Source organism: Macrobrachium nipponense, chromosome 20 (assembly GCF_015104395.2).
Source record: "Macrobrachium nipponense isolate FS-2020 chromosome 20, ASM1510439v2, whole genome shotgun sequence".
NCBI lineage: Eukaryota > Metazoa > Arthropoda > Malacostraca > Decapoda > Palaemonidae > Macrobrachium > Macrobrachium nipponense.
In genome coordinates, this window is record NC_061089.1 from 18,690,716 (window position 1) to 18,698,671 (window position 7,956).

A 7,956-nucleotide genomic window follows, 5' to 3' on the forward strand; every position below is an offset into this window, starting at 1 on the left:
ACAAATGGAACCCCACACATTTTAGCAAGCCCCCTCGAAGGCAAAGCCAAAACCTTGGTAGAAAAAGGGTTATTTTTCCCCGTTTGTTTTCCAAATTTTGCAAAGAAAAAGAGAATTTGGTGGTATATTATCCCCCCCCCCCCGTTAAAACCTCACAACCAACAAAAGCCTTTCCTTACAAAGAAAAGGAAAGGCGTTAAAACCCCCCAAAATGAAATTTACTTCTTCATAGAAAAAAATGGTTTGTTTAAAATAGAACGCCACCCACGGGAGGTTCCAGCCCCCCCCTTAAAAGGGGCTACAAAAAGAAACAACCGTGAAATCCAGGGTTTCCCCAACGAGAAAATTTTAACAGATTTGTTTTTGAGCCCAACTTCCCAGAAATAAAACATTTTTCCCCATTGCCTTACAAAGCAAGGTTTACGTTGGTGTATTTAATATTAGTTTACGTTAATCTTAATCCCTTGATGATTATCTATAATATGTTTTTATAACCTGCTTATTCATAATCCAGGTTAGTAGAATAAAATTCTATCGAACTCCAGATAATATACCCTTTATCTACAAGGAACCATTTTTAGAGAAGTTCCAAAGTCTTTTATCTAGCTGCTGAGGACATTTCTTTTTGTACTTCACTGAAGTTCAATTATATTCATTATTAGGTAAGAATAATTTATCACCCACGCCATTACAGTTCAAAGAAGCTTTTGTAGAGAAACTAGTAAAACTTAATCTAGATATCTAAGTGTAATACACACAAACGCACACACAATAAATAATATATATATATATATATATATATATATATATATATATATATATATATATTATATATATATATATACGATATATAGTGTGTTGTGTGTGCGTGTGTGTGCGCGCGCGCGCATACACCGGTATTCCAAATATAACTCCTGAGATTAAAAAAAAAAAAACAAAAAAAAAGGACAACGGTAAGAAACCATTTATCTTGTGCTTGCATAGAAACTGTTTCAAGAGCAAATTTTAATTAAAACCCACACGGGCTCTAGACAATTTTATTCGGAGTACGTACATCCGTTTGGAAGCTGAAGTTTACAAAACACATCAAAAGATGGCGTTCCCGGGAGAAGGAAAATGTCTTCGTCACTTGCCTTTAAGGGTTATGTTGACCAGAGCGAAGTCCCCAACCTGACGCGCCTATTTTTTCCGCTTCAATTTGATCAGCCGTTCCAGCCTTATACGGCGTCCGAGTCCGGAAAATCCCACCCCCTCCCAGTCTTGGGCCGAATTGCACACTAAAAAAGATTCATTTCTAGAATGTAATTTTGCGTGAAAAAAAACGATAAAAGCAAACGTGCGTGAGCTCGCGTAAGTACAACACGCGTCATTATTAGAAAGATATAAGCAAGTCTTAAAATAACTAAACTCGTCTAAGAAACTGGTCTTCATGAATATAATTAGTTTTTTAGTATAGGTTTCATACTCGTTTTATGGGTGAAATTTTTGAAAACATTCGATGAGGGCACTTCCCCCTTATACGGTATGTAAATTTGGAAAGCACAGACATAATTCTGCCAAGAACTTTTTAAAATATAATAAGTTAATTTCCAGCAGGTCTGGCATTTTCAGAGTAAAAAACTGTAATGCAGTGACTCTTTTCCAAGTTGATGTTAAACAGCCCAGACAGTAAAAGCAAACAGATGACTTACACATGATGGACAATGCAAGGAGCATGAAGACTGTCACGCGGATGGTTTCTTGATAATTTCTGAAAGACGAAGAATGACAAGGTTGGGTATTATTCTCCGATCTATTAATTAACGAAAATGTTTAATCAAGTCAGATTATCGTGTCACCCCCACCCCCTATGTCAGGTAGAATAATAATAATAATAATAATAATAATAATAATAATATAATAATAATAATAATAATAATAATAAACTTAATAATAATAATAATAATAAATAACAAAGTACAAGAAGAGGGGACTAAAAAAAAAAAACCAAAACAACACAATAGAAGATGTAAAACAAGAGGCTTAAGGCCCAAAGCACATAAGATCCAACGGTACATGAACAGGAATAAGGGATACCAACAGAACAAACTATTCGGAACCAACCAGAAAAGACTATACAGCCAAACTAAGAGGGGAAGACAACCCCCAGAAATTCCTGAAAGCCTAACCAAGTAAGAGACTCTGGGAAAACATATGGAGCAATCCCCCCGGTATCACAACAACAAACAGCAACATGGCTCCAGGAAGTTCAAGGAAAAGAAGAAAAAACAGGGAGAATAAAAAAACAAAGATTCACAGACATCACGAAACCCCCCAGAAACACAAGTCAGACACCAAACTAAAGAAAATGCCAAACTGGAAAAAAAAGGCCCCAGGTCCGATGAAGTCCCCCCCCCCCCCCCCCATGGATACTTGGCCTCAAAACTTCAAGGCCCCCCCCCTACACCCAAAAAAAAACCCCGAATAGCAGAAACAACCTCCAGCATTGTATCTCAAATCACCCAAGCACCCAAATGGGATGACCACAGGAAGAACATCCTTAGTACAAAAAGACAAGAGTAAGGGAAATATAGCCAGTAACTACAGGCCTATCACCTGCCTACCAATAATGTGGAAGTTTACTAACAGGTATCATCAGTGAAGGCTATACAACTACCTAGAGGAGACAAAACCCCCATCCCCCACCAACAGAAAGGCTGCAAGAAAGGGAATGTGTTAGGGGCACAAAAAACGACCAGCTCCTGGATAGACAAATGGTAATGAAGAACAGTAGGAATAAGGAAAAAGGAACCCAACCTAAGCATGGCATGGATAGACTATAAGAAAGCCTTCGACATGATACCACACACATGGCTAATAGAATGCCTGAAAATATATGGGGCAGAGGAAAATACCATCAGCTTCCTCAAAAATACAATGCGCAACTGGAACATACTTACAATAACAAGCTCTGGAAAATAGACTAGCAGAGGTTAATATCAGGAGAGGGATCTTCCAGGGCGACTCACTGTCCCCACTACTCTTCGTAGTAGCCATGATTCCCATGGACAAAAGTACTACAGAAGATGGATGCCGGTACCAACTCAAGAAAAGAGGCAACAGAATCAACCATCTGATGTTGCATGACGACATCAAGCTGTATGGTAAGAGCATCAAGGAAATAGATACCCTAATCCCAGACTGTAAGGATTGTATCTCGGGACATCAGGATGGAGTTTGGAATAGAAAAATGCCGCCTTAGTCAACATACAAAAAGGCAAAGTAACGAGAACTGAAGGGATAAAGCTACCAGATGGGAGCAACATCAAACACATAGATGAGACAGGATACAAATACCTGGAATAATGGAAGGAGGAGATATAAAACACCCAAGAAATGAAGGACACGATCAGGAAAGAATATATGCAGCAGAGACTCAAGGCGATACTCAAGTCAAAACTCAAACGCCGGAAATATGACAAAAGCCATAAAAAAAAAACACATGGGCAGTGCCAGTAATCAGATACAGCGCAGGAATAGTGGACTGGACGAAGGCAGAACCCTCCGCAGCATAGATCAGAAAACCAGGAAACATATGACAATACCAACAAAGCACTACACCCAAGAGCAAATACGGACAGACCTATACATAACACGAAAGGAAGGAGGAGAGGACTACTAAGTATAGAGGACTGCGTCAACATCGAAAAAACAGAGCACTTGGACAATATCTGAAACCAGGTTGAAAGACGAGTGCTATAGAGTGCATGGGAAGAAGGACTTATAAAAAAGCAGACGAAGACCCAGAAATATACAGAGACAGGAGAAAGACAGAAAGAACCAGAGGACTTGGCACAACAAACCAATGCACGGACAATACATGAGACAGACTAAAGAAACTAGCCAGCGATGACAATTGGCAATGGCTACAGAGGGGAGAACTAAAGAAGGAAACTGAAGGAATGATAACAGGCGGCAAACAAGAATCAGGCCCTAAGAACCAGATATGTTCAAAGTTACGATAGACGGAAAAATAACATCTCTCCCATATGTAGGAAGTGCAATACGAAAAATGAAACCATAAAACCACCATAGCAAGTGAATGCCCGGCACTTGCACAGAACCAGTACAAAAAAGAGGCATGATTCAGTGGCAAAGCCCTCCACTGAGACCTGTGCAAGAAACATCAGCTACCTGCAGTAATAAGGTGGTACGATCACCAACCTGAAAGGAGTGATAGAAAACGATCAGGCAAAGATCCTCTGGGACTATGGTTATCAGAACGGATAGGGTGATACGTGCAAACAGACGAGACGTGACGTTGATTGACAAAGTCAAGAAGAAAGTATCACTCATTGATGTCGCAATACCATGGGACACCAGAGTTGAAGAGAAAGAGAGGGAAAAAATGGATAAGTATCAAGATCTAAAAATAGAAATAAGAAGGATATGGGATATGCCAGTGGAAATTGTACCCATAATCATAGGAGCCACTAGGCACGATCCCAAGATCCCTGAAAAGGAACCTAGAAAAACTAGAGGCTGAAGTAGCTCCAGGACTCATGCAGAAGAGTGTGATCCTAGAAACGGCACACATAGTAAGAAGAGTGATGGACTCCTAAGGAGGCAGGATGCAACCCGGAACCCCACACTATAAATACCACCACCCAGTCGAATTGGAGGACTGTGATAGAGCAAAAAATAAAATAAATAATAAATATAATAATATAATAATAATAATAATAATAATAATAATAATGATAATAATAATAATAATAATAATAAAGGTACCAGCAGGAAAAAAATACCAAAATACTCTAGATAGTTATAACCTCATAACAAGATGACATTTACAGACAAAAAAGTGAGGATCTATGTAAACATCATAGCTAGCTGTAACAACAAGAAAGACTGCCAAAAATGTACACTTACAAGCATCCATCTACTATATATATATATTTATATATATATATATATATATATATATATATATATATATATATATATCGAGCTACAAATGTCTTTAATATCTAATTCGCTCTACCTCGGAATTAATATATTTTCATATATGTTAACCGAAAGGGAATTTTTTAGTCGATAAGAAATTTTGTCGCACTAAAAAATTCCCCTTCGGTTAACATTTATGTGAAAAAATATATTAATTCCGAGTTAGAGCGAATTACATATCAAAGGACATTTTTAGCTCGATGCACGTATATGATCACGGTAATGTGATATGACTCATATATATATATATATATATATAAAATATATATTTTTATTATATATATATATATATATATATAAATATATAATATATATATATATATAAGATATATATATATATATATATATATAAATTATAATATATATATATTATATATATATATATTATTATATAATAAATATATAATATATTATATAGTGTGTGTGTGTGTGTGTTTCTGTGTGTATCAGTACGTGCGTGTGTGTGTATACCCACGAGCCGGATACCTAAACACTCTACATCGAGTATGAAACACTCTACATCGAGTATGAAAACTAACTGACTGCTTTAATATGTTAGGCAAAAACGTACAGATTTCCTCAACAAAAATTGTAACTAATCATCTTTAGACTCAAGCGCATACGTCCTCGTCACCGGTTCTTAAGCCTACTGATTTCTAAAATGAATAAGTAAAATAGAATAAAAGTCCTTACGTAACTAGAAGCCGGAATGACGAGATAGAAGGGCAGCAGGAGGGCGAAGAAGGCCGCGACCCATCCCATGAGGAGCACATCTTGGGTCACGGGAGTTCGCCAGTCGGGATAGATGGTCGGGAACGGCCATACACGCCCCAGGTTGAAGTGGGGACTCATTCTGCTGAGTGGAATAAAACAAAAACACAAAATATATTACCTCAACTGTTCCTGTGTTGCTAAAATAGGAGGTTTGTATTTAAGGAAGAAAATTAAGGAAAATTATTTCGGTGTTGTAACTATTACACGATTGACTGTCCGCAATCGGTATAAATGCGCAGGTTATGATCATTTTATTTTTAACGTTTGTTTAAATAACAAATGGCCAACCTAAAAAGTTAACCAATGGGGGGGAAAACGTTTGTAGCCAAAATAGCCTTTTTTGAAGAACCTTTACGAACAATGTAGATATCTGATAAACTGTGTTGCAAGTTCTATTATCGCTTCACTTTTCATCATGACCGAACTTGCATGTTATTATTTCTACCATTATAATCATATTCATTATTATACATTTATTCATTATGCATGCCAGTTATTGCTATTCACGTAATCTGAGAAGAAAATTATCTCTTAGATCCAATAATTTATTTATCGGAGCGTTTCCTGACCTGCGCCAACAAAATTTTTTTGTTTTTTTTTTTTCGTCTGGACACACACCCCAGGATACGTTTTATCATCCTATTATCGCCATCAACTCTCTCTCTCTCTCTCTCTCTCTCTCTCTCGTCTCTCTCTCTCTCTCTCTCTCTGTGTGTGTGTGTGTGTGTGTGTGTGTTCTGTACTCCTACAAACATATTGTTTGGGGGTGTACAAGAGTCAATTATCAGCAAAGGAAAGGAGTTACTGGTGTAATAAGTGAAGCTAATTTTCAATATGAGCATATACTACTCATGCCGTCAGAAACGATGGTAATGCAATTCCAGCTTAATTCTTGATTGTTTTTCGGACGCTTCTCGCTGCTTTATAGGCTGACCATTATAAATTTAACCTACTAATTTACTTTCCTGCTCTTAGCTAAAGACTTCGTTTCTGGATACGTAGAACAGGCATCCATTGCTGGACTCCAAAGCAGGAAATGCATCAAAATTATATCTTTCAAAATGTTAAACTACTAAAACTTTGAGAAAAACGCCGAAAAAAACTATACTATCCAAACTACACGAATCACTAATTTTAGGTAAAGCCTAATATCAACGGGAGCACAGAGGAAACAGAAAGTAGCCCTAGAACAAAAGAACAAAGAGTGGTACTACATCGGCCCGTGGTAGGCAACACTAAATAACTTACTTCGGAACCTGAAATTTCCAACATTTCTAATTATATATATATGATATATATATATATATATATATATATATATATATATATATATATATGCTACATGTGTGTTTTTTATATTAAAATATCTTATACCAACAGTGGCTCTTCTCCTATAAAGTGGAAAGAGGGCGTAGTTCGAGAAATGGCATCTCCTTCTAAGCTCTACAATCGCCATCATCAAGTTTCTGAAAAGTGAGAGAGTACTCTGGAGTGCACTGACCTTACAAGAGTTCACACATGGAGTCACAGAAACTTAAAAAAACCCCGAAAATGAATTCGAAGACTGGTATATTCACCTATGTAGTACAGAAGGCGACCAGGAAAAGTAAACATCATCACTTAGCCACACAGCAAAAGAAGGACTACTATGCTCAGCGGCCGGGTGGAGTTTTTGGGACTTTGGGTTTTCTGCAGGATGTAAATTCAGATAAGGCAGTCCGATAGCGTAGAGGCAACACATAGCCAGGGTCTTGAATAATTCCCATTGGTGTTAAGAACTCTTTTCCTCGCTGTGACATGGATAAAAGTGTTAGAAATTTTATTCGTAAGAAAAACCTATTGTTTATTATTATGAATATAATCAAGGTCAAACGATATATCTGAGGATTTGCATACAGGTATTTATTTGATAAATCATGAGTGACTTTTGTAGACTCAGCTCTTGTGTTCAAATAAATAAATATGCTACTTATGAACCGTAACGCCAACAAATGAGGTCACAACAAACTAAGAAGCCAGCTGCTGGCTCTCGTGCATTTTTATTATAGATTTCATGCAAATAACACCACTGATAATACGAGAGAGAGAGAGAGAGAGAGAGAGAGAGAGAGAGAGAGAGAGAGAGAGAGAGAGAGAGAGAGAGAGAGAGAGAGAGATCCTTTGACAAATAATGATAAAAAGAATAATGACCATAAA

General features: G+C 37.2%; 1 protein-coding gene and 1 long non-coding RNA gene across 3 annotated transcripts in view; one reads left to right on the plus strand and one right to left on the minus strand.

The window, feature by feature from the left end:
• Nucleotides 1-7,956, plus strand: part of LOC135222707 (uncharacterized) — a 48,531-nt gene that overhangs the window by 11,200 nt on the left and 29,375 nt on the right. The gene's annotated exons all lie outside the window — the stretch shown is intronic.
• Nucleotides 1,739-7,409, minus strand: LOC135220763 (uncharacterized). Of its 2 annotated transcripts, none has more exons than XR_010315793.1 (3): nucleotides 7,338-7,409; nucleotides 5,680-5,839; nucleotides 1,739-1,750 (listed from the first exon to the last, which is right to left on the minus strand). It is a non-coding gene; the product is annotated as an uncharacterized LOC135220763 (long non-coding RNA). The 2 variants fall into 2 exon arrangements; XR_010315794.1 differs by having other exon boundaries at nucleotides 5,680-5,842.